The following is a 27,455-nucleotide window of genomic DNA, read 5'->3' as shown; positions in this document are numbered from 1 at the left end:
TTGGTAAGTTGTTTTCTGGGCATATACCTTTAGTTTCAACAGCATGCTGTCCCCATTTCTGTGTTTCTCATTCATGTTTGTTGTAATTCGTATCATGATTAAATAAAAAAGGCACATTCTTTGTCTACCAATAATTCTTTACCAGAAGAATAGTTTTCTGGAGGATGTGACAGAAGAAATTTCATCTTTCTAGTGATGCAACACTAAAGAGTATACCTCCTACTGGTTAATTTATGTGTAAAAACTACTTCAGTTTACGTGCTAAGTGATGCTTTAGCACTTAAAAGCTGAATTAGTACCAATCATGTCTGTGTAACTATTGACAATTGTTATGACCTCTGACTTAGTCTTTAGAAAAATGGGTTTGTTTAATCTTCAGTAGCAGATTTTAGTTATCCATAATTAACATTAAGAATGAATTATAAGCCTGTAGGGAGAAATAGCCAGGAGAACAGAGGTAATGACACTTACCCTCCTCAGTGGATGGAAGGATGAAGGAGGAGAGTTAACTCTAGGTGGTGACCTGGCTATATTTTCAAAGGACTTTCTTAATTAAAAAAAAAAAAAAAAAAAAAAGGTAAAATTTGTGCCTCACCCAGAGCAACCAGAGAAATCCTGAAATCCTTAGTGACCTGTTTAACAAACATAGTTACCTCATATAATTCTGTCAATTTAGATTTTTATACTGAAGTGAGGCTCAATTTTTATATATAGAATCATAGAATCATTTCAGCTGGAAGAGACTTTCGAGATCCTCAGGTCCAACTATAACCTGACTCTAGCACTAAACCATGTCCCTAAGAATGTCATCTATGTGAGATTAAAACACCTCCAGGGATGATGACTCCACCACTTCCCTGGGTGGCCTTTTCCAATGCTTCACAACCCTTTCTGTGAAGAATTGTTACCTAATATCCAATCTAAACCTCCCCTGGTTCAACTTGAGGCCATTTCCTTTTGTCCTATCGCTTGCTACTTGGGAGAAGAGACCAACACCCTCCATGCTACAACCACCTTCCAGGTAGTTGTAAACAGCAATAAGGTCTTCCCTCAGCCTCCTTTTCTCCAGGCTAAACAGCCCCAGTTCCCTCAGCCGCTCCTCATCAGACTTGTGCTCCAGGCCCCTCACCATCTTAGTCATCTTCCTCTGCACTTTTTCTAGTACCTCCATGTCTTATCTGTTCTAGGTGACTGTGGGGACATTTTCTAAATTCATATCGATGAGAGAAAATAGCTATTTAATAATTATAGCAAAAGATCAATAAGAAGGATGAATTTGTTGTGACAGTGATCACTCTTGGAGTCTTTTTCTACATCTGTGAAATTCATATGAAAACTCCGTAAGTTTGAAGTAAAGGTACAGTATGACTATTATCTTTCAGAAGATCACAATTACAGTTTATTGAAGACTTTTTCCCTCAATAAGGTTTTATATAGCTTGTTCTAAATTCTTTCCCCTCTCTCCCCCATCCTCTAACGTTTATAGTAAAAATAGAGTTTTTCAAACTACATACCTCACATTCAAATATAATATATATGTCTTGGGAATATATTACACAGTACATAAGATACATAGGCTTGGAGGTAAGGCAGAGTTCCCTGACTCTAATCTTCTGCCATCCACACCTCAAACCCTCAAATCCATGCTGAGGACAGGAAAATCTTAAGCCAGGAGGACCTAATCTGTCATCACCTTTGAAAGCAAGCAGGCTTTGTGGACCCTATTGCCTACAATCATCTCGAGGAATAGTTCTCCTTCCAGGTATGGTAGAACTGTAATCCAACTTTGAATTTTTACTAACTACTTGACCAGGTTTCCTAATCAATCCAGATGTCTTCCTCAAGAAGTATATGTAAGTATTACTATCCTTATAATCCAATAATATAGACACTAGTTATTAAGAAAATAGACGTAACTCAACATCAGCAAATATCTCTAAATCATTGAGTGTATGAAAATGTAATGGCTTTAACATCATGACCTTCATAAATTTCAAAAGAGATTTTTTCCTAAAGCATCATCATTGTTCTAACAATTTCTTGTAAAGTCATTGATTTTATGTTGCTTCAGGGAAGGTGCAATTTATTACTGTTAATAATGTTTCCGTGATTATATGAAAGGTTCCTGGTTGCCACCAATTAATTAACCTATCAGAAAGTATCCTTCCTTTTAGAATAGATGATGCAGATTTTTTACAATGTTTATCTGACATCTCCGGTGGTCATGTGAACCAAGCTTTGTGATGTGAAATTCTGGAAAACATATTTTGCTTTATTTTCCCGTAAAAGTCATGTTCAAGTCAATCTCAGCACAGTCAGGTGTTCAGCAAATTATTTGCTTGATCAGTCTTTTCAGTGTCTGCTTCTGCAATGGGATCTTAGTCCATGCTTGGATTCATGTTATTATACTTCGCTATCAATTGAATCAGTGACCTTATTGTCTTAGTGCACTTTATGATGTTGCTAGAATAATCAAAGGTTTATAACTTTAAGTAGGCAGTTGATGAATATTTTTTTTCTACATACATAATTAGGTATTTCATACCTGTACCACTGAGGAGAGGAGGGCTGCCTGTAATGTTACCATCACAGCAATACCCAAACATTGGGACAACATTGGGAGGCTCACTGTCACAGATGGTCATGTACAGCAGTCATGAAATTCAGCAGTGCCACTATAAGAAATCAGCTCAGTGATGGATAATCCAAGCATGAGCACGTCAGGTTTGTTTCCCATTGGCTCTGTGCTGGTCACTGCAGAGAGAGCTCTGAGCAGCAGGTGTGGGGGAGCACAGGAGCAGTGATGGAAACAAAACCTTCAGCTTTTATTTGTTTCTGTTGACATCTTCAAGATCTCAGCTGCAAATGTAGGCTCATCTTGTGTGTGTATGTATGGTTAGCATCGCAGCATCCCTCATCTTTCTAAATACTCGTTGGAATAACTTTCTGGCTTTTCTGTTCTTCCGGCTGATCTTTGTAATAATACTTTCATGCGCACTTCTGCTTTTTGTAAACTTCTTTCTGCTGTTCTCCCCATGTTCTCATTTTTCTTCTCACCTGCCTCATTGCCTGATTGTCTGGTGCTGCTCCATACCTTTTGTGTTGACTCATTTTATTTGTCACGGTACTGTTAGGTCAAGTGATAAAGCACTTTTCCACAACCACAAAGAAGCTCAGAAAGACAACGGCAGGAGGGGAAGACCAAGCAATACCCTTCTGGGTTACTCCTAGGCCATCACAGAGGACATCACCCCACGTGGAGCCCACCTGCACAAGCCCAGAGGAGCATGGCAATTAACAATAGTAGGTGGGAACTCAAATTGAGGACTCCTCAGGAACAACCACCTTGTTTGGGCCCCTCCCAGGCCTGCTACAGCATGTCTTGGCATGAAACCTATCAGGATGAGTCACTGGAAGCAGCTCTGCAAATCACCTTTCACACTAAAAGAAGTTGCTGCCTAGGGATGGGACACATTGTGGGATGCAGGGGAAAAGCAGTTTCAGATCACACATAATTTATGGAGTATTTAAGTCAGGAATCAATGGTAGGGAAAGGGAAGGGTTTAAGTGATTTTGGGAGGAACAGGAGAGGGGGAAAAAAAAGAATCACAGAATCACAGAATGTTAGGGATTGGAAGGGACCTCCAAAGATAATCTAGTCCAATCCCCCTGCCAGAGCAGGAACACCTAGATGAGGTTACACAGGAATGTGTCTGGGTAGGTTTTGAATGTCTCCAGAGTAGGAGACTCCACAACCCCCCTGGACAGCCTGTTTCAGTGTTCTGTCACCCTTACTGAGAAGAAGTTTATTCCTAAATTTAAGTGGAATCTTTTGTGTTCCAGTTTGAACCCATTACCCCTTGTCCTACCACTGGTTGTCTCCAAGAAGAGCCTGGCTCCATCCTCCTGACACTCACCCTTTTTATATTTGTAAACATTAATAAGGTCACCCCCCAGTCTCCTCCAAGCTAAAGACTCCCAGCTCCCTCATTCTTTCCTCAGAAGGGAGATGCTCCACTCCCTTAATCATCTTCTTTGCCCTGTGCTGGACTCTCTCCAGCAGTTCCCTGTCCTTCTTGAACTGAGGGGCCAAGAACTGGACACAATATTCCAGATGTGGTCTCACCAGGGCAGAGTAGAGGGGGAGGAGAACCTCTCTTGACCTACTAACCACCCCCCTTCTAATACACCCCAGGATGCCATTGGCCTTCCTGGCCACAAGGAAGGGCACAGTGCTGGCTCATGGTCATCCTGCTGTCCACGAGGACCCCCAGGTCCCTTTCCCCTATGCTGCTCTCTAATAGGTCAATCCCCAACTTATACTGGAACTTGGGGTTCTTCCTACCCAGATGCAAGACTCTACACTTGCCCTTGTTATAGTTCATTAAATTTTTCCCTGCCCAACTTTCCAGCCTGTCCAGGTCTCGCTGAATGGCAGCACAGCCTTCTGGCATGTCAGCCACACCTCCTAGCTTGGTGTCATCAGCAAAGAGTGGGATAACAAATTGAAAGGGGCACTTACATATAAATAGTTTGGTCAGTACTCTTGTCTGCCCTTGCCCTGCATCTGATGAGCACAATCTGTTCTATGTTCTCATTAAATTTATTTCCAGCTCTTCACTGGGCCAAGAGCTCTCTCTTTTGCCTATGCAGGGGGTTCTGCATGCAACAACTAGAATCAGATCACAGGTTGGAGGGCTCATGTGTCCACTGTGCCAGCAACAGGAGCAAGTATGTGCCTGCAAGCATGTGTGTGGGCACTAGTGAAGATCAGACTATATGAGTTAATGAGCAGGAGAAGTGACCTGGAAGCAAAATTGTGATCAGGACTATAAGGGGTGACTCCGCATGTGAGAGCATCTGGGTGTCTCTAGGAGTGAGAACACAGAAGGGGTTGTGTGTTGGTACATGGAAAGTCCTGTCCCAATTTTGCGTGTGTGACAGTCTATACCAGCAAGTGGAGTAGGGCTGAAGCTTCTGGGGCTTGTATTTCTAGGGGCCAGCACCTAGATCCAGAGACCAGGCACTGGAGACACTGCATGTCTGAGCTCAGCTGCTGGAGGGATCCACATTCAACATGTGAGTATCTATGTGTTCTCACTAGTATGCAACCATCCTGTCCAGCCAGAGGGGATAAGGACAAGGGTGCTGGTGCTGTTAGTGTTCTGTGGGTCTGTGGTCTGTGTGCCCAGCTGTGCGTGTGTATATGTGTGTGTTTTTGTGTGTGTGCCTGCTAGGAATGTGTCTTCAGCCTTGCTACTGGCTGGACCTGAGGATATAGAGCAACAGCAGCCCCACCTCCCTTGGGCTGTTGGATCCAGCATGAATGGCAGATTTCTTCTGACAGTTCTCACTGTTCCACTGTAGATGAAGACTGTTCCTGTGACCAGGTTTTATTGTAGGCACATGGAGTTGTACCTGTTGCAACTCAATCCCTAATATTTTTTCCCTTCCAAATCAAATAATAAACCATTATATTTTCAAATAATGTATCAAGCCTGTTTACAGTGGTCGAACAGGTACCTTTGTGGACAGAAATATTGATTTGTTGGAGAGCTAGTAATGCCATTGTATGCTGCCACTGAAATGTAGTCATGGTGATCACATGGTCGCACAACACACTTCTGTATTAGCTAGCATCAGGATATATATTTTGTTAGGTAATGTTGTTAAAGGGTAACCGTAATAAGTGCAAACACCCAATCAGGATCAGACGAACAATGTGACAGGCTGGGATACCCTAGTATAATCAGTGAAAACTGAAAGGAGCACGCTGAATTTGCTCCTCAGTAAAACTATCAAAGACAAATGATTCAGACCATTGTAGTTGACGTGAGATGCAAAGAGATGAGTCAAGGAGGAAAATCCCTGAATAGCTATAAAAAGCAAAAGGTTATTGCCTGTCAGGGGCATAGAACTTAGAAAGGGAAGAGAATTTGAGGACTGTATAAAACACGTAATGTTTTACAGGGTTGTGGTGGGCTGTGAAACTTCACTATAGGACTGAAGGTGGAGATGGATCAAGATATACCAGTAGGCCTATCTTGAACAAGTGTGGGAAAAATAGTGAGATGAATAGGGCAAAAGAGACTGGTTGATTGCATACTGTTTGCCAGTTAATATGCTTGTCTGACTGAGCTTGATCACCACAGTCTATCCTAATTTCTTCTCAAATCCTGTTTCTAACTAACCTCTATCTGGTTGGTGCATTCTCCTTTTTGTGTGTGGATGAAGGACAGCAAACTGCATATCAGACTAGTCCTCAAGTAGGGCAAGAGGTCTGAGTATCAGCAACCACAGTGAGCGCAAACCTCAGGAACCTGACGTGTCAGCTGCTGGAGGAGACCAGGGTCTGGGAGCCAGCTATTGACCTGACCAAGGGTCCACAACCAGCTAATGTGCATGTTGGCCTGTTCCAGTGATGGACTTGGTTCTCATAAACCAAGGAGGAGAATGATCAGGCCATCTGTACTATTCCTGCTTGTGAGAGCCTTGTGCCTTTTATGGATGCCAGTAAAGGCACTATTCTGTCTATGCTGATATGTTTGGCTGACTATGTATGTATAAAAGCATATGCATATATGTATATATTTGTAGTGTGTGGCTCTCTGTTTGGCAACACATAAGCAACCTTTCTATTGGCACTATCTGGGGACTTGCAACGGTGCAGCCTCACATCAAGCCAGCGGCAGCGAGAGGAATCCTCCTGAGTTCTGAAGCCCGCTGGATTTCAGATTGGGCAAGCTCTAATCTTACATGTCTTTGAAATAAAAATAAGTAAATGCATTCAAAACATGCTATTATTACAACTGGTAACTCCATTTTAATTTTAAATGTCTAGTGTGCTATGTGCATGAGTTACCCATTTGTTTTCTTAAACTGAAACATAATTTAGAATAAACACCAAAATTTGGTAGAAAGCAACAAGTACTAATGAATTTTAACTTGCCTTACTGTGTAAATGGGCTCTGATTACCTTCCTATGCTGATTGCTAAAAGGAGATTTTCTGAATAGAAAAGTCTTGTAGACTTTATTCAGGAAAACAGTAATGCAAAAATTGAGATTTGTTCACTGGAAAGTATAAAATGAGGATTCCTAGAGAGATAACAAATTACCTGAGAATAATTTGGCTAATCATTAAGCCATTGAAAGTGGTGCTCCATACTTTAGAATTAGTACAGCTTTTTGTGCATGTTTATGTATTTTAATTGGGAAAAATACAGATTTTTGCCACCTGGTGTTTTTACATGCTGCTTAGCTGTGGGATAGGAATAGATTGCAATATATGGACTAATAATCTAAATAATAACATAGCTATCATTCAGTATTATCGTGAAAAGAAACAGCACTACTTGAGTGTACTGAGTGTATTCCTGCCCGCCTTTCTCACAGAGTCATTAATCTACATATAAAAATTATATTGAATCACTGTTTGCAAAGGAGGAATTGACTGCATAGGGGACAATGCTATTACTTGATAATAGTGGTCTTTTTAGTCTGTCAAGCAAAGACATAACAAGATCCAACAGCTGGAAGTTTAAGTCAGTGAAGTCCAAACTGGAAAGATGGTGAAAACTGCTGGCATTAGGAAGAGGTTGCTAAGAGGCACGGTTATTGCTTCATTTTCTTGTTTCATGACTAGCTGTCTTTCTTGGGAATATCATCTGATTTGTCAGATACCGAAATTATATGAAGGTGGTTTATATTCTATGAAATGATTAAGTTCAAGCTAGTTCAAGAGAAAAATCTATCAACTGTAAGTGATGCTTGTCTTTGTCTAAAATGTCTGAACAACTAGAAAGATACACAAAAGGCAGTTCAAAAAATTCAGTGGGCTAATGGGTCACAATGCAGCAGTATTTAGCTTAAGTAGTTTCTCTTAGCCCTTGTGGTGGTGAAGAGGCATATTTTGGTGACAGAATTTAACTAGGAAGAGTATGTGAGTTGTATATTTATCCCTCACTGCGGTCAGTTCCTGCTGCAGTGGCGACTTTCATATGGACTAGAAGGTGAAAAGCCTGCTCCTGCTCACAAAGTGGTTTTGATTTTGCATGTTCTGGGAAAAAGATTACTCCCTTGCATCAGTTACAGGATCATGGGTGTTGCCCAGACAAATTAGGATGAAACAATATGGTGACATCTGTTGAACTGCAGTAATGTGCTACAAATCTGCTTGCATGGCATCTAATCAGCCTTCTGAGTGATAAGTGGAGGAGGAGGACAAACTACTGTCAGTATGTTCTGCTGTTCATCTTTGCTTTGGTCATGGCTAAATGGCCATATGTAAAAACATCCATCAATGAGGGCTGTGATTCCTTTCAGGAGAAAATAAACTTTATTTTCTATTTGTGTCTTTAGACTATGTTGGCCAAGCTAAAATTTTGGTCAGTTCCAGCATGATTTAGAAAGTACTTGGATATTGGTATAAAATAGACAGACCCTTGAAACAGAGCGATTGATTCTTTTAGAAATGATACAGCTTATTTTTCAGGAGGATGATGTGATGGATAATTTGTTAACCTGACATCACACATGAAGTGCAGAATTTTAGAACCTTAGTGAGAAATTGCAAGTTTATACTATGTTTGGATCTGAGCAGTGCCAGTATACTAGTTTGTTACTTTTGTAACTGTTTAATGTGTTTCTTGAGCAATAATTTGCATTTTTTGAAAAAAAAAATGAGAAAAACCTATGGTGATTAAGTTCCTTTTACTACAGTTAATAGCAATGACTAATACAAAATGAATACAGAGTTGTGGGTTTTTTTGATAAAATGAAGTACAAAGAATAGGGAAGAAAAGCAAGTGCAGTGCTTGTCAGAAATTCATGACAGAGGAACTGTAATAGGAGAAAAAATGCAGTTAAATTACATGCTTGAAAACACAGGGCTAATAGATGGGGGAGAGATACATCAGTTACATTAATGCAGATCAATAATTGATCTTTTTGAAGAGGGATAAGAGACAAGCGTGTGCCATTAATGACGAGGAATTAAATACAGTCGAGAAGTCAAAAGCATGCATCATAAAATATGAATAGTGAGACTGAGTGATTAAACAAATCAGGCTTCTATTCAATGGGAAGTTTTGTGCTCATGCTAATGGCGACTCCTTAGTTTTATCAGGAAAGAGGAATAACCTTTCAGAAGGAATGAATGTGCTTTCATTTGAAAGTTGAAAATTAATAGCTCTTTAAAATTCAAAACAAATTCTTGTCTCGGAACTTAATAAGTTATTTGTTATCCCATGCTTAAATGTGTAAAGATGATAAATATAGAATGTATTTAGCAAAGAATTTTGGACAACTATAATTAATGAAACAAAATGCAATCAGTCTTAAAAAAAAACAAAACAAAACAAAACAAAATCAAAAACAAAAGGAAAGAGGAAAAGAGGTGAACTGGGAGATTTAAAACTGACAGATGAGAAAGTGAGAAAGTCCAGTGCAGGCATTGAAAATAATGATGACATCTCTATTTTATTAGGGTTTTTCTGGTTTTGCATAAAAGAAAGACTGAAATGACATAGAACCAAAGCAAGTCATACCTGTGTACTTTCAGAATAATGAAGCATTGAAAAGTTGAGAGAAAGTCAATGCCTACAATAGTGAGGATTTTTTAAGTGATATCTCTGTAGAAGAACAGAGGGGGACAGTAAGAAAAAAAAAAGCCATTTTTATACACATCAATAAATTAAGCAAGGAAAAATATTGACAGAAAAGCAAAAATAAAAAGTTGTTACAGTACAATGAGGAATAGAAATCATTATCTCATTTCATTAGTAGCAGTTCTATTTTTTTAATGTAAAATATAGTGTACATTTAGAATTTTACGACAGGCGTTATAGTGCGTGAATTGGAGGAACAAGTTCTTACCAAAAAGCAGTCTAGTTTCTGTGGGTTCTCTATTTGAATTTGCCAGATTCAGATGCTTGCTTTTACTCCTGCTAGACCTCTGTCTCTGGCCCACACATCCTGACTATTACCGTATAAGCGGTTCTGTGATGCAGCCCTCTAGTATGAAAACTTTGGAGTGGCTTGGTTTCTGCCTGATTCCCCTCTGGAAGTAAAATATCCAAGAGGTCTGAAAATGTTCCTGGTTTGCTTTCAGCATGGAATACACATCACGTGCAGTTTCCTGCACAGTCCCATGCTACTGGCGCTCACTTTTTTTTTAAATTGTTTTCTTCTTAATTACTTTGCTATTGAGGATAAAAAAGTAGAGGTCAAGAGCTTCACTGAGATAATGTTTTACAATGACAGTCAAGATAATGCTTGCAACCACTTCGTAACTGAATAAGGTAAGTTTAAAGGACTAGCTAGTTAAATGTGTCCATAACACAGCCGCCTTCTATCTTCCCACACTTTTTGCAATGAAAATATTTAGATGGGAGGGGAAAAATAAAACCCACAGGATTTCACCCAAAGCACATTATAACTGATGAATAATCAACAAGTTCTGGATTCAGCATTTGGCTTGCCTTTTTTGGGTGTTGGGATTTTTTCTTTTTTCTTTTTTTTTTTTTTTTAATGTTAATTTTTTGTATGATCTGGGAAATTCTTCCAACTGTCTTCACTCTAGTAGCTCATTTAACATTTTATGAATTAATCTTTGAAGGATGTGCTCTCTGTATATTTAGTGTAACCTCCCCAGAATGCTGATGTGCTTTTTTGCTGCATCTGTGCAGCAATAGCCTTTTTACTGAAGAGAAGTGAGGTCAGCAGCCACTGTTATATCTTGAACAGTACATTATTTTCTCTTTGAATGAAGACGTGTTCAAGGATTTGTCTGGTAAAAGACTCAGGTTCCTCCTCCCCACACTTTTTAAAAAAATATTACTATTTGATATTTATCAAATCACTGGCTCTATCATATTTACCTGTCTGAATTTGTCTTTTGTCAGGTCCTTACTACAGAAAGCTTAGTGCTGAAGAGCGCATGGTGGTAGGGAGGGAGGATGAAGGATGGGAACACCAGCCTGCCCCTATCCCCCTGGCACAAGCTCTTGAATGTTCCTGCTCTTTCTTCTTCAGATTAGTGTACTTACTAGTGTACTTCCCTTACTCCAAAATGTGAAGGTCAAAGTCCATTTAATGAGCTGTTCCTGTCCTAACTGCCTCAAGCTATAAGACAATGTAGTAGGTTTTCAAATAGTTAACATGGCTAAGGATTATCTTTTTATGTTCAAGTATTTATGAAATTGATAGGCTGTTGAATGTGAAGTTGTCTTTTTCTTCTTCTCTCTCTTCCCTTCTCTGCTTTTTGCAGTTGGTGCTATAAGGAACTATTATTAAAATTAGTCAGCTGAATAAAGCACAAGCGTCACTTGAGAATGCTCCCTACTGTGCCTCATCAATGGACATAAATACTTCTGAGTACATCAGTAATTGGTTTCATTTATAATAATAGCTTTTATGATGTGGACATGTGTCCACTAGATGCTGGACTGAGACCAACAACTTTTTTGTGTTTGGATCACAAAATGAGAGCTCATAATGATTGAAATTAACATCTGAGCTGGATTTGACTAAATGACTGAAAAATGATAGTCCAAATCCCATGGTTAGTGAGGAGATTTCTTTAAACAAATCTTTAATTAAATTCTCCTTCTGCGTCTGCATTATCATGCTTGATCCCTATTTTAATATTTGGAGGCCACATCTGAATAGGAAATACTATAGGGATGCAGAAATTGAGCAAAAAGTAGCACTCAGTGGGAAATACTAAAGATATATTTCATTTTATTCTAAAGTGTTATATCCACACATAATTCACATACAGTTTTTAGGATTAATTTGACATTAAAGTTTTAAAATTCTAATATGCATTTTAAAAGCAGTATCACCTTTGGTGGGGAGAGGAATGGGGTAAGTGAGAATGGAAAAAGGACAGAATTCCTGAGTATCAATGGTTGGATTCTAAATTTTTTTTCCTCTCTCTTACTGACAACTTTATTTCCACTGAAAATATCTATTCTACTCAAGTGGATACCTTTTTCATCTGTCTGGAAAGTAACTTTTGGCTAGTACAGGTAGAAACCAGTAGGTTTTCTATATGAAATAAAATACTGTCTGCAGGATTTCAGTAAAACAAGATTTTTTATATTGATACAAGATGAATATATAAACCATTTTCTAAAGATGCAAGAAGTAAATAGCATAAAATTGAGATAGGAGTAAATGATAGTGAAATCCAAATAAAAGATTTCAATAACAGCAATCATAAAATTCTGCAGATGATCATAAAAGAAAGAAAGAAACAAAAAAACCTCAAACAACTCCGAATCCTTTAAATAGTTTCAGAATATACCTGGGTGTAACAATCAGTGTCATATTTTGCTGAAGTTCACACTCTGTGGTAGGTTAACTGCACATTTTATGGGCATACGCCGGATAAATGAGTACATTTCATCTTGGAACTGTATCAGTTTAAAGCAGTGGTAACATTTCCTGTGATTATCAACATTATTATTACCATGGAATACTAAGAAGACAGAAAGGGAAAATAATAACCCTCTTACTTCCCATGCTGATTTAATCATCCTGATTTAATATGCCCCAATTTTAAATATCACCCACAGGCAGCACGTATCTAAATGTGCTTACAGGTCACCCAAGGCAGTAAAATTCCTGGTTTTTTTAAAAAAAATGTATGTATATACACATGCATATACTTATATTTTAATTTACATATATATAGAAAAAATATCGGAAAAGGGTTATTTTGTAGAACTTGCTAGGAGCAAAAAGCTGACATTTGCTATGAGAATAACATTGCATGAAGAAAAGTGCTTCTGAATTATTAGCTTAGAGAAAAGCTTCTAACGAGCATGGAAGGTTGTATTGCACATGAGTGCATGACTGGCTTTTCCGTGCAATGAAAAATACAGCAGAGGTGAGGAGTAAAAACACTACACTGCTTTTGTATTCCAGGGGTACCTGAAATGAAAGCTGTTCCAGCATTTCTGCATGTTATTTTATGTATTTTGATTGATGCTGAAAATTGCTGGCCTGCTAGATAAGCTTCCTACTGTGCATATTATGACATGCTGAGTATTCAAGAAGGAGCTTTTCCTAACAGTGTAAGAGCAGAAAACACATAGCAAACACCTATTACCTTTTTTTTTCTTTAAAAGGCAGGCTGGGGGAGAAAATATTGCTGAGGCAAAGGGGATGGGGTAAGGAGAAACTGATATGAGGCTCAAACTATCCGGAGTTCCTGATAAGCTTTAACAATTGCTGTTCCACATTTTTCCTTTGACTGTATTCGATTATATGTTCCTTATTACCAGATCAGCATGATAGGTAGGACCAGAAAACAGACAAATTAATGTGAATTCTTGATGGGATGCCTGTGTTCATGGGAATTACTGTATTTTTCCTTTTCCTGAGTAATCCATAAAGTTGAGATACTATCTGAGGTTTTGGCAAAGCAGGTAATGAGGTCCTCTGGCTGTCTTTTTTTTTCCAATTTTTTCAACATGTTTAAGTTAATTATATAAACACATCTTGGTCAAGATCAGATTTAAAACAGAAGAGTAGTCTAAAATTACCATATCATGTGTTTTAATGTATTGCTACAATGATATGGTCAGGAGCATGAATATTGTCTACGTAAATATAAATGTTTTATGTTAAGATTTTTTTTTTTTTTTCTCATGACCAATACATTAGCTCCAATTTGAGAATTAAAGCTTAGATAAGACCTCCTTTGAGGGTTTTTTAATTTATGTTATCCTGGATTTTTAAGTTATCAGGTTCCTACTCTCAGGATGAGGAATTTAGATTTTTTCCTGAAACTACAGTTTGCTTGAATATATACTGGTGGATATTGTACCAAACGTGTTTTATATTGGTTAATAATTATTGTAATATCTACTACTTTAAATGAAAATACTTGCTGGCTTTTATACCGAATTTGTCTTCTAACTACAAATCTCTTTGACTCTGCCAGTCAAAGCTAGACCAAAGAAATGTGGATAGGAATGAATAAATTTTATTTTGACAAGTAGTTTCTCTGCTGAACAATCTAACTTTCAACTGACAAAGAATATACAATTTTTATGCTGAATACGCCATTTGGGTTTTGCACCATTGACAGAGCAATACCGTAGCATTTTCCAAAGTTGGCCGTGGTTATTGCTTACCTCTGGGCATGAAAGATCCACATTTTATTCTATTCCCCTACTTAAAATGTTTAGATTTTGGGAGCTATAGTGGATAGGAATCTCTTTATAGAGGTGTCTTTACTTGATGTAAGATACTTAAGTACTCACTGTGCCTGAGAAAATGTGAGCATGACATCATGCAGTTGGACTACATCACATACTACAATGACTATGTTTTGCTCTCCATTAGGAAGTTATTTAGGGAAGCCAACCGATCAACCAACTGTTTTTCAAAATGGATTAAAGCAAAACCTTGAGAATTTCTAGTGGTGTCTGCCATATGAACTTGTATTATTTTATTTCTGCAATTACTGCACTATAAAAGTAATTTTGCTAGATGAAGTGAGTTTTATTTCCCATAACATTGTACATGTTCCTAGGAGATGAGAAAGTTTGCGTACAAGTCTCTGCTGCAGTTACTGTTGTATTCAATACTTAGACTGAACAGGGTAATGGTTTACTCAAGTCTTGTGCTGAAATCCTCTGAAGCCTTATGGTCTGGAGATCCTCTGGGAACACAAAACATGGAATTATGTTTCCTCCAAAAGTGGAAATAATTGAATCTCAGCTTCTAAATCTAGGTGAACACCAGAGGCCCCAAGTTACTGTTAAAAACAAGTATAGTCTGCCTCCCCAGTTGATGCCAAAGTACCACCTTGCTCACTTTTCATTTGTTATATTATTATTTTCTCCAAAGTGAAATGCCTAAATGAAAAACAAAAATAAACAAACAAACAAACAAAACCCCTTATTTTTTATAAGAAAAATGTGTGGAACAAGTGAATCGAAGCTGATTTTTTTTCTTCTCTCAATTTGATAGTTGAACTGGTAAAAGGAAAAGTCATTTTCTTGTGCAGTGATAAAAGTGAGATTTCCCTTGACCTTTAAGCTGTGTTTCTCACTTTCTACCTAGAATAACTAATGTTTTGTCATTTCCTTTCATAGAAATAATCACAGCAATTGCAAGGGTTATAAAGTTGTAGCAGCAGCAGCAATCATTCTTTCTGTGTGAAAAGCTAACATGAGGAGGGGAAGTCTTGTAGTACTTACCCTGTCTGTAGCCACTCCGCAATGGCTGAGCTGGTAAACAAGCTGAGTTTGCTCCACATTGTTCCTTCTTCCACCCCTTACAAGCACCTTGGCTAGAAGTTGTACTGTGAAAGCATCGCAAGGGCTCAATTCAGTGATACTCTGCAAAGATCAGAATCTATATCAGGTCTGGCACCTCCTCAAGGTACTGAATTGTGATGAAAACAAGATAGCACTGGAAATTAGTTTGTTTCAGCAAGGGTGAGACTTGCCTGTTTGTAGAAAACCTCAGTAGTATTTTGTTGCCTCTTTCATCCATTTTGGAAAAAGAATCTGTTGTAAGGTCTTAGGGACCTGATGTTATTTGTTGCAACAGGAGGCAAAGAGGATGCAGAATATGTGACAGAATTTTGTGGTTTTTTTCTCTTAGCTTCAATTTTGTTGAATGCTCAGAAGACTGTGTCTCAGCATAATTGGATCAGAGAATCATAAAATCATTTAGTTTGAAAAAGACCCTTAAGATCATTGAGTCCAACTGTAAACCTAACACTACCAAGTCCAGCACTAAACTTTGTCCCTAAGAATCTCATCCACACATCTTTTAAACACCTTCAGGAATGGTGACTCAACCACTTCCCTGGGCAGCCTTTTCCAATGCCTGACAACCCTTTCCATGAATAAATTTTTCCTAATATTCAATCTAACCTCTCCTGGTGCAACTTCAGGCCTTTTCCTCTTGTCCTGTCACTTGCTACTTGGTACTTCAGTGTCTTTCCTGTAGCAAGGAGCCCAAAACTGAACACAGTATTTGAGGTGCAGCCTCACCAGTGCTGAGTACAGGGGCACAATTCCTATCCCTGATCCCTGATCCTGTTGGCTACAACATTTCTGATAAAAGCCAGGATGCTAGTGGCCTTCTTGGCCACCTGGGCACACTGCTGGCCTGTATTTAGTTGACCTGTCGACCAGTACCCCCAGGTCCTTTTTCACTGATTCCAACTTCGCTGACTTCAGCAGGTAAGTGCAATAGAAATGTAACTGTCACTGTGAAAGTGTTCATACAGGCTTTTCTACATTCTTCCATCTTGATTGTTTCTGGCAACAGTCAAAATTAAGCTAATAATCAAAACGAGGTATTGTGATATTCCAGAGATCCAGGTGCCCGGAAAACTCCAGGTTCGTTAAAGTCAGGAATGTAAAGCTATACTATCATCCTGTGCTATTGTTTGATTGCATCATCTGTCTCCCTCTTTGCCTGACTTTTATCAGACAAGACAGCAGGCAGTCTTTATTCTGTATGCACATTAGCTCTCTCAAAAACAACTTTATTCAGCTACTTCAATAATGTTTCTGGGAAAGGCATCAATAATGCTTTGTGCAAAACTTAATCATCTGAGTTCTGAGACCCACAACACTTACAGCTCCAGGGACACTGGAGCTGCAAAAGACATGCCAAGAGCGCTTGGGCTCAGGTCCGCACATGCATGGGTGGTCCCGATAAGAAAAGTGCAGTGTTGGTGCAGTGCGGTGCTCCCCTTGGCACGCCTTTTTCATTTGTAATGTCCCTGGCTGTGTAGGCTTTGTGGATCTCAGAATCCTAACCCTGCTTCAAAGTGATTTTGTGAAGCCAGTGAGTCCTACCAAGAGCTTTCTGTGTTGTATTAACGTTTCCTACTTGTGGAATTTCTCTACAGCATCCATGTATTGTGTTACTTCAGCGCTTTTTGTACCAACAAACTGCCTTTGTAAAATGAAGAACCTTTTATTTCCCTTTGGCCTTTTTGGTGCATGTGGGTTTTTTTCAATTTTAAGCTATTTGAAATTTCTTTTTGTTATGGGAATCTGAAAATAGTAGTTCACATGCTTTCATGGAAATGTAGTTAGTTAACGTGTTTAAAGCATTTTAAGGTACTCTGCCTTCCCCTGTTCATTGTAACTTTCTTTTCAATTTGAACTTATCCTTGTAACTAATATTTTCTGCTACTTAGGCAGTTCTTTTTTTTTTTTTTTTAGTTTCTGACCTGATTTACTGATCTGATTTACTTGCAAATTTCTGAGAAAAATATTGCCCTTAGTTTATCACATGCTAGACTTCTGCAGAAATATAGCTGATTTCTTAAACATTTTTCAGTATATTTTTACTGAATTAGTCTTGATCTTAATGACGAAAATAGTAGATTTAGTTACATTTACTCTCTGTCATCTGCAGAACCATATACTTAGAAATTACTTAGGTGAGAGACTGCTCCTCATATCTGCATTGCTTTAAGCTCAGATGAGATCTCTTTCACAAAAAAATAGCACAGGATATACTGGAAATTGAATTGAAAAAGGACACAAATGCTGTAAATCTGTTTTACTGGATCAATTATCAATAACAGCTTTGTTTTAAAGATGTGAAGGCTTATGTTTTTCTTTTCAGGTCTTTGATTGTTCCTTGTTCTTCACACCTATGTATGAAGCAAGCCAGCTGCCTTTAGACTACCTCAACTGCTGCTGGTTTTGCTGGCATATCACATTCCCACCACCTCTGCTTTCCTAGCTGAAAGTGGTGGCATCTTAGTCAACCACTTTTGGAAGGTTTTTAAGAGTATTAGAAGACTAAACTCTCTGCTCAAGTGTAACTTACTACAGTGGGTTTTCAGTATTGCCAAGAAGATAATCTTACTCTCTTGCGTTCTTCAGCTGCTGCTTCATGGTTTGTGCCTGCAGTACAGGTAATTTCATTTAAACAAGTCGGTACTTTGATTACTCTTTGAATTGTACCAATTTGGATTCTAAATACAAAAAAAAAAAAAAGAGAGATAAATGCCTTTTTCTTTTGTTTATTTCTCAGTATATTTGTTTTGTCTGAATTTACACCTAAGTATGCACGTCAGAAAACAGGTGCACTGGTGGTTACTCGCAACAGAGAACTAGCAAGAATTCGGTCCAGCAAAGGCACTGGTCAGGAATGGTGGTGTGAATCAAAGGGGACTTCCATGTGTATCAGTGGGAATTCAACTCTGTTACCTGTGTTAAATGTTTGAAAGTGGAAGTTGCAAAGGGTTCATCAGCCTCCTTAGGCATGGATTTCAAGTGAGGTGGCAAATTCACTGAGCCATATTATTCATGAAAATAGAACAATTTCTTGAGTTATACCATGGCATGATTGATGAGCCGTTAAACTTATTTTTATGGCACATGACTTCTAAGCAATTAAAAAAAAAAGTACTCCGCATTAATGTCAGTACTACCTTAAATAAAGAAAAAAAAAAGAAATTAAACAAAGGAAATATTTTGTCCCATGGTCTGTTAATTACATTTCCATAGCCTTCCCAAAGGATAAACTTTAACGTCAGTATGAGTTATAGAAAATGAATATCAAAGGCTATTATTAAAAGGTGTATAATGATGTGTTTTCTAAAATATATATAAAAATGGCATTCCTATTCTGAAAATTAATGAGTCAAAATACTGATATTAAGCACGTAACTGTATCAAAAGCTGCTGCAAATAGCTTTTAAGATATCAATGTTTTTAGACTACGATGGTCATCTAGAAAAACTGTACACATTTTTTTTTGTGGGATAATACTTAAAGTACATATTAATAAATTGGATTAAAACTTTCAATATCAGCAAGAACATTGGAAGTGGACAATTTCTCTTATTTCAGTTAGCAATCTGAATAAATTCTGAATTTAAACCATATTATTATCTGTGTGCTATTTCTAGAGCAGTCATCATATTTACTCCTTAACATTATGTCAAGTCTCTCTGGAACAAAAATAGATAAATGTTCCACTTGAGGGTTGTAGACCCACCCTTCCCCTAAAGGACGGAAATTTCCATCTGTTGTGTGCTCTTGTTCTCTCTGTCTTTTACATATCTATAATATTTTCACTCAAGAGTGGTTTTGTTCAACATCAGTAGCTATGTGATATGTTGGGTATAACCCTGTTTGGCTTCTTACCATTTGACTTAAAAATAAGTTTAGAAAAACAGTAGTCCATAAGAAAGCTCATTGAATGCAGGAAGGGGTATTTATACAACTATGTGTGTGTAAGAGTCCTAAAATAAGGATTGAATTGCAAAATATGTGAAATTTGGATGTGTTTTTCTTTTGATATTGGGAAAAGAAGATAGTTATACAGAGCTTAGACTACAGAAGAGCCTGTGAGAAGAATGACTGGAAAGTTTATGAAAGGTTTATTTTATTCACTTGGAGTAGAACGAGGCTAAAGCTGGACTTCTCAGTTTCTCTGTGCTGTTTATTTTTCTGTTTCAGTTCTGTGTACTGGATTTTAATCTGAGACACTCTGAGTATCTTCTGTATCTCTTAAATACACATCTGCAAATACATGAGTAAACAGGCAAATTGGTCGATATGTACCAGTCAACCTAACTGAATATTAAGGCTTGATTAATGCTTGTTCAGAAAAATAACTTAGGGTTATTCACTTATTTTTGAAAACAGTAAATTTCCATAAAATGTTTAAAATTTACTGATGTAAAAATTATAAATTCCTTTTAAATAAGGAGTGGTTTATGCACAAATATATTTCTGATACTAATCTGAAAGTTTTCCCTTGTATACTTAAATTTTCGTTTTCATCTTAAAAGGAGTATTGATACAGTGAATTATCTGCAAATGAGAATGAGAGAAGTGATCAGTACTCAAGAAAACTTATCTAGTAAGAGTTAAATGCTTTTCATTACAACTCCTCTGAACTTTCCTTCAGTGAGGAACACATCTACTCAGCCTCTGTTTTCTTTTATTTTATTAATTTTCAGTATATGATTAAAAGTACTTAAACTTTTTAATATTCAAAATCTCAAGATACCATTTACGTTCTGGAAGACATAATTCTTCACAGCAGTTTTAATTATTTGATCCCCTCATTTTATTTTTTAAATACTATATTGTGTTTTCTGTCATTTTTGTTGAGAACTGAGAAATTATCTTTTCTTACTTGTAAGCAACTATAGACACTATATATTATTGTGTCTAGCATGATTTTTAAAGCTGGCCGAGCAATTGATTACCTAGAATTCACATGGAAGAGGAGAAATGCAATATTGTTGAAAAGCTATCTCTAAAAACAGGAGTACTTACTAATTCTTGCATAAAAATATAAGGTAATTAGGAGAATGAGTGGGATGGGAAAAGGAGGAAGTTTTTCTAATACATTCTTAATGACTTTTTGCTTTTCTTTTTTAGTACTTTATTCAAAACGCAAAATGCAAAAAAAAGAGGTGGGACAGAATCGTTTATCTACTTAAGTGGCCTGCTAATTACCATTAAGGGTTTGATTTTGCCATTCAACCATCAAAGGGGTACCACTCAACAGCAATTTCACTGTTAACAAAGCCTCCTTTTTTCTTGATAATCACTACAATGATGCATGGCGACATTTTTCTTGTTATTTCCCCTTATTATTTACCAGGTCTTACTTTCTCTGACATTGAGCTATGTTGAGGTTTTTGCTAAACCAGAACCAATTCTCCTTTCAGTAAATTCTCTTTTCAGTTAATGTTCTTCTAAAATAACTTCACTTTCTGAAGTTGGCTACCTGCTTTTCAGACAGTATCAGCTTCTAGACTTGATAACGCTTGATATTTATAGTTGTTACTAAGATAATGGTAAGACTGGTATACAGAAAGACTCCTGTTTATACTTATTCCTATAGGGCCAAAGTCACTGCTAATTTTCTTATTTTCCACAAGTGAAGGGGAGCTGACTATTATGGCATGGAATACTTCCATTGGTCAGTTCTAGTCACCTGTTCCATCCACTCCTTCTCAGACACACCCCTCTCACAACAGAACGTGGGAAAATTTATCAGTCTTTCTTAGCTACCATAGTAATAAATCTAAACACGAGCTTCTTCAGCATTATGTTGTCTTTTATCAGCACCGAGTACAGCATCCGAGGAAAAATATGCAGGCTAAAACTCGGAAACATACAGACACCTAGAAGAACTGAGCTGAAGAAAAAATCACTAAAAGAGAACTGGTCTTGTTTTTAACAAAACCAGGACAACTACTAAATACATGCCAATTTTTTTTGTTGTTTTCTTCCTTTATGTATGTGTGTGTATACAAATCAATCATGGACTTAAAGAACTTATGCAGATATAGGCTGGAATATGGGTATTTTTTAAAAAGGAAAACAAACTGCAGTTTTTAATGTAATATAATTTACTTCCAGCCCTGGTGATAGGTTGTCCGCTATTATAACATTTAAACTGACTTCAGCGTTTCTAAGGTAAGAATAATAACTGTGCAGTAGTTCATGTGATTAAAAGAGTGTTTATTGATGAAGAATGAATGCAAACTCTATTATAGACAAATGCAGACCTGGTGAAAGGTAATAAAATTAGTCTAGCTTACTCATACTTACATTAGACCTGGAACAGGCTGGAAGAACATAAGGCTACAACCTTACTTTGACTCTGCCGTAAGTTTTGTGTGTGATCTCAACCAAGATGCTACTTGTAAGAGCTTAAAAAGAGAATTGTATGAAACAAAAAAAATATGAAACAGATATCTGTGAGTATGTGCTGCCTTGGCTGAGTGATTGCTTCAAGGGTAGTCAGTAAAGCTGTGCTAGATGGTAATAGGAGCTGGAAAATTGCTCATTAGACTCTATGTAAACTTTGTGTGTTAGTGTTCCTGTCTTCCAAAATTTTGAGCCCAAGGGTACCAAAATACTGTCTTAGGTTTTGTGATTAAGATTGAAAGAAATGAAGTCCTATTTCTGTGGTTCACTCTACTTGTCAGGCAGGGCTAAAAATAAATAAATAAATAAATAAATGAATAAGTGAATGAATGAATAAATAAATAAATGTGTATGTGTATATATATATATATGTATAATTATCCATCTACTTCTTAACTTTTGTATAATATCTAGTCCTTATTTTCAACACTCATAGTTCTACAAGTTGTACTCTATGATATTCTATAATTGTAGAACAGGTTGGTTTTCAATTGATGTTAGGACTATCTACATGCTTTTTCTATACAGCTGGGTCTTCTGCCACTTCTTTCTTATTTTTTGATTACATATGCAGCTATTGAACTTCTCTATTAGAATGTCTTTCCCAAAAATTTTATACTACTTTGTTCTCCAAATCATCATATTTCAGGAAGGTGCTGCTCTGATCTTTTTCTGCTTACATCAGATAACACATTTTTAGGCTTTATTTTTGTCCCTTGGTCCTTGAACTGCTCCATACCATCTTTCAGTACTGAGACAGAAGAATAGCTTTCAGGTATGTATAAAGGACATTTAAATATATATATATGTTATTATTTTATTTTTATAAATATATCTATGATTTCTTAAATGAGCTAAGAAGCTTTAATCCCTCCTACTGATACAACTGTCTTCCTGAAAAAAGACTTTACAAGCCTGTTGTTCTCTTCTGCGGACAAGATACCTTAGACAAGGTGGCAAGTAAAGTCAGTTTCAGTATAAGGTTAAAAAAAGAGGACACATCAAAAGACATTCAAGATGAGGAGGTAGTGTGACAGTATGATATATGTTCATTTCTTCCATGATGCTCAGGCTTTATTAAGATTTTTATTATTAAACAGGAAAACTGTCTTTAGCAGAGTGCTATGTTGCACTATAGTAGTTTGTGAGTAGTTTACACATTAAGGCAAATTCAAATAAGCTTCCTTTATATGAATTCAGAACTGTTTTTCATTTATCTTAGTTGTTGCATTTGGAAATTCTTGGAGGCACCTGAGAAACAGTTCTGGACAACAAGATGTAGGGTACTATTTATTGACATAAATTTTTTCTAATTGTTTTTTAGACTCTTTCCATTTGTAGAACAAGTTAAGTTTATCATAGTCTACTTTATAATTCTGACAAGTACGACTCTAACCAATCAGGGTGAAATCCTGGCTCCTCTAAAAGCAGTAGCTCTTATTTTTGCCAAATATTTCACTGTTCCCAGAGTTTTGCTTAGCATCTTGAATGCAAGTTTTAAAAAGATATGATATATGACCCAGAACTACTGTATCTTGTGGTTAACATCTGTGTCACTGATTTGACATGACATGCTGTGATGAAATTTGACCAGAAAATTATTTCACTATGAAAATGATTGCTGAAAGAAAGCAGGCAAAGAACCTGAAAAGAAAGTAACAGCAGTGTATGCACAAGATACAGACAGGGAGGTTACTTCTGACAGTACTGATAAGCTGTTACTTTTCTTTTCTTTTTTTTTTTTAACCTATATGGCTTGAGGATATTGACACCTTAAAGCCAGATATTGATTAACTGGTATGAACAATTGATTGTATGTGTGCATGTGATGATGTATCACAAGGACTAGAGGTGAACAGAACAAAAGCATTTCATTTTCCGGGAAGACTCTAATAAGTTTGATGTATTTTTCTACCAATTTCAGTGACCTGCTTCCTGTCTTAACTCCATGATTTTTTGGAGTAATTGGCAAAAAGCCAAAAAACCTTTGCTTCAGACAGGCCTGTGGGTTGCACTGTCCTGGAGCCATGCAATCTGGAAGTTTCAGTGGTTTTGGCCACTGAAGACCTTCAAGGCATCCAGAGGTAATAAGTCCTTTATCAGTCTTGTGGGTACTGCTCAGCATGGCAGACAAAATGATTAGGAGCTCAGACCAGCCTGAGGTCTTCAAGAGGTCACAGACGGATTACTAGGAAAAAAAAATAAATGAGAGTCTGAATGTGACTGAAACCAGGCTGTCTTAGAGAAAGCTCTTATCTCTGGTGAAACAACAGGCTTTAGTAGGTAGAGCAAGATGCATGTTGTTTGTGGAGGGTTTTGCTACTATTTGGAACTAAAATGAAACAAATGGACTCCCTGCAATTGGAATGCTCACTGAAAAACGTATTTCTGAGGATGAAGTGATTTAAGGAATCCATCTACAATTGACTGGGGACTTTTTTTTTTTTTTTCCTACTCTCTTTTGAGACTTCTTGAATGTCTGCCTCAGCTCCCTGTTGCTGTGAAAGTCAGAGGGATAGTAATCCTAAACTAATAAAGAAAGTCTGTTAGAGACTGATATAAAAGGAATCATCCTGGACAAAAAAGATCAGAGAGACAATTTTTCGAGTAAGACAGAAGTCCTCTGTTTCAGCAACCACAAAGTAATAAGTGATTCCACTAAGGCTTTCAGTATCAAGAAAAATAAATTTTTTTTCTTGTTCTTTAAACCACGGAATGTCAAGCCCTCATTTCCTCATAGAGAAATAGCCATATTTTCTGCTTGAGACATTGCTTTTAATCATAAAATGGAAATCTTTCTGCTGATAATTGAGTCCTTGGGCTCAGTGCAGTCTCTTACGTCCATGCATCTCAGCAGATGGGGTCACCTGTCTTTCAGCTTCTTAAAGAGTCTACTGTGTTCTACCAAAGGTGGATTATTTTCAGTTGTGTAATCTGATTTGTAAAACAATACATAAGTACTTTCTCAAAAGTTTAAATAATTTGGTGGTCTTTTAGTGTATTTAGAGTCCTTTAATATCTGTTATAGTGGAGTACAATACATATTGCCCTCAGTTCTGCATTCAAAATACTGAAAACATTTTGCTCTGATAAGTATTGATCATCTAAATATTGTACTTTAGATAAGTATCCATAACATTTTTTTTTTTACAAATTTTTTTTTTTTTTTGTGAAATGATTCCACAGTGATTTTGAAAAGGAAGTATTTGCTGCAAGTATAGTTTTTCTTTTAAGCTTGGAATTACCATAGTGAGGGAGATGACTGTCTGTCTAGCCCAATTACTTGACCTCAGTAATACACAGTTGCAGATGCTAGGTAAAACATATAACACAAGAATAAATGAGAGAAGCTCTTCCCCCTTCAGTCTCCAGCAATGAGCAGATTAATGACTTTATTAGCCAGAGGCTACATCAAACCACTATATTTAGTGTCTGTGAATTGATATCTCTTCCATGAACTTATCTCATCCTCTTATGAATTCATTTATACTGTCGGTCTCTTGTGAGTTTCACTATTTAATCACATTTTGTGTGGAGAATGTAATTCCTTCTGATGATTTTGAATTGCTAACCATGGTATTATCATGAGTTTCTTCTTCTGTGATATGAAAAATAAGGAATAATGGTTCACTGTTAAACTTTCTCTATATCAGCTGCGATATGCTAGGCATCTATTCAATCCCCTCACAGTCACTTCTATTTTTTCCTTCAGAGATGAAGAATTGTAATATGTTAAATAATTTCTAAATGCAGAAGCTGTTCTTTATCTGTTCATTCTGTTGTCCTTCCCCACCCTTTTTTTTTTTTTTTTTTTTTTCCATTTTCTACTTGGCCTTTTCTGGGAGGGAATGACCAGAACTATGTGCAGTATTGATGGCAGGGGATGTTGTGCTCCATGGATTCTGATCTTTGCACAGTCGGGTTTGTTTTTTTTCTTTTCCTTTGTCCTCAGTTACTGATAGCTCCTCACATCTTACTGGCCTTGTCAAGCTCAGCTGAACACTTGCTACACTGGGCAGGATGAGAAACTTTATTTTTCCTTTTTTTGTTTAAAAGATGAATTGCTTCCAATACCATCAAGTTTGATGAAATTCTGTTAACTTTCAGAGAAAAGCCTCATGTCAGGGCAATACAAAGTTTAAAGGCTTCTCAGCACATAGTACTGCATCTCTTATTCCAAAGAGAGAAATTCAAATGAGGGAGAAGTGAGTATAAATTTAAAAAAACAAAAAAACAAAAAAACAATAAGAATCTACAGTCAGGCAGAATTTGCCCTTGACTGCAGCTTAACATTCAGCAATATGGAGTTAGGAGTAAAAAATGCTGAAAAACGGAGTGATTTACTGAGATCCTTCACAATTTTGGGTAGGGATATGAGGCAGCAGGCTAGACAAAAATTAATGCCTGTTATGCTGTTATATACAGCAGTGTGTATGGGAGAGTACTGTTTTGTTTCCTTTGGGCACTGGAGACCATTGGCATTTTAACACTAGCATGCTTGCATGCTTCCACATAATTAATGGAAAAAAAAGTGGGCTCATTGCCACTATGATGGGACAAAATCCTAGCTCTCCTCCACTGAAAATTATATTTGAATCATAAGGCTAACTGGTTCAGCTCCATGAGAAGAATTTACTTCTCTTTTCAAAAGGAAAGGAGAACAAATGAGAAGAAAGAAGAAAATGAAAGAATCTGAGAAGAAAAGCTGGAAAAGAGAACAATTCCCTTGTCTCATTCTCCTCTCTTAGTAAGCATGATGGGGGTGCAGCTGCTACCTCTTTGTTAAAAGTAGCACTTCAAAGGACTTTGAATTTGATTGTTAGATTTTTATGAAAAAGAGAAGAATTAGGTAACTTCTGAAATGTGATGAATGCAATGTGTTTAAAATAAGTAGATTAATAAGAAAATTGTCCTCCTACACATTACTTACAGTGGATATTTTATTATGCTTACTGTCAATCCAGGAACTTTCCACAGCTGTTACAACTGTAAATGAATTACATAAAATTTCCTAAAAATTTGTCTGTTTATCATGGTGATGGTGGATTTTCTGCATGCCTGCTGCCTGCACTTCTGAGGCACCTCGTGGTCTCTCAGTGTGCTGCAGGCTCTTTACTTACAGTCCCTTTCTTAAATGAGCTTCTTTGTCTAATCCTCCTGATTTTAGGTCTACACCTTTCCTGTGTAGGAGCTGAAACATCTTTCTAGGAAAGCACACACACAGTGCCTAGTGGGGGCCCAATTAAATTATATATTCTGACAATTAGTAGGTTTTCTTAAATATCAAAGTGGTAATTTTGAACTTCTTACTGCAGCATGCATACATATACATGTTCTGTCCTTAAAATACAGTCTGCTATCTCTAGAATTATTATTATAGAATAAGGATAAACCCTTGGTTTCATTATTTTTTTCTTGTTGGTTTGCTATTGCCTTTTTGTTGTTATTGTTGCTTTTGTACTATGAAAGAAAGTAAGTGGAGATTTGGATAGAATTTGATATCAGGGTTAAGAGTGAGAAATGCACAGAAGTTATAAACATATATACAGAAGAAAATTCTCTTGTCTTTGTGTATTGATCCTTGATATGAGCCTTCAAGTGAAGCTGAAGTTTAAAAATAATCTCCTTTTCAAAGCCTTCATATATTTTCCTTCAATTTTTATTTAGAGACTCATGGGATACCTTTTTCTTGACGAAAATAGCTCCAGTTGGGATGTTTCAGATCTTACCATTATTAGAAAACAGAAAGAATGGGTTTTGTACATCTGAGTGGAACA

The sequence above is a fragment of the Nesoenas mayeri genome, assembly GCF_963082525.1.
Source record: "Nesoenas mayeri genome assembly, chromosome: 1".
Lineage (NCBI taxonomy): Eukaryota > Metazoa > Chordata > Aves > Columbiformes > Columbidae > Nesoenas > Nesoenas mayeri.
Note: the sequence above shows the minus strand (reverse complement) of the source record.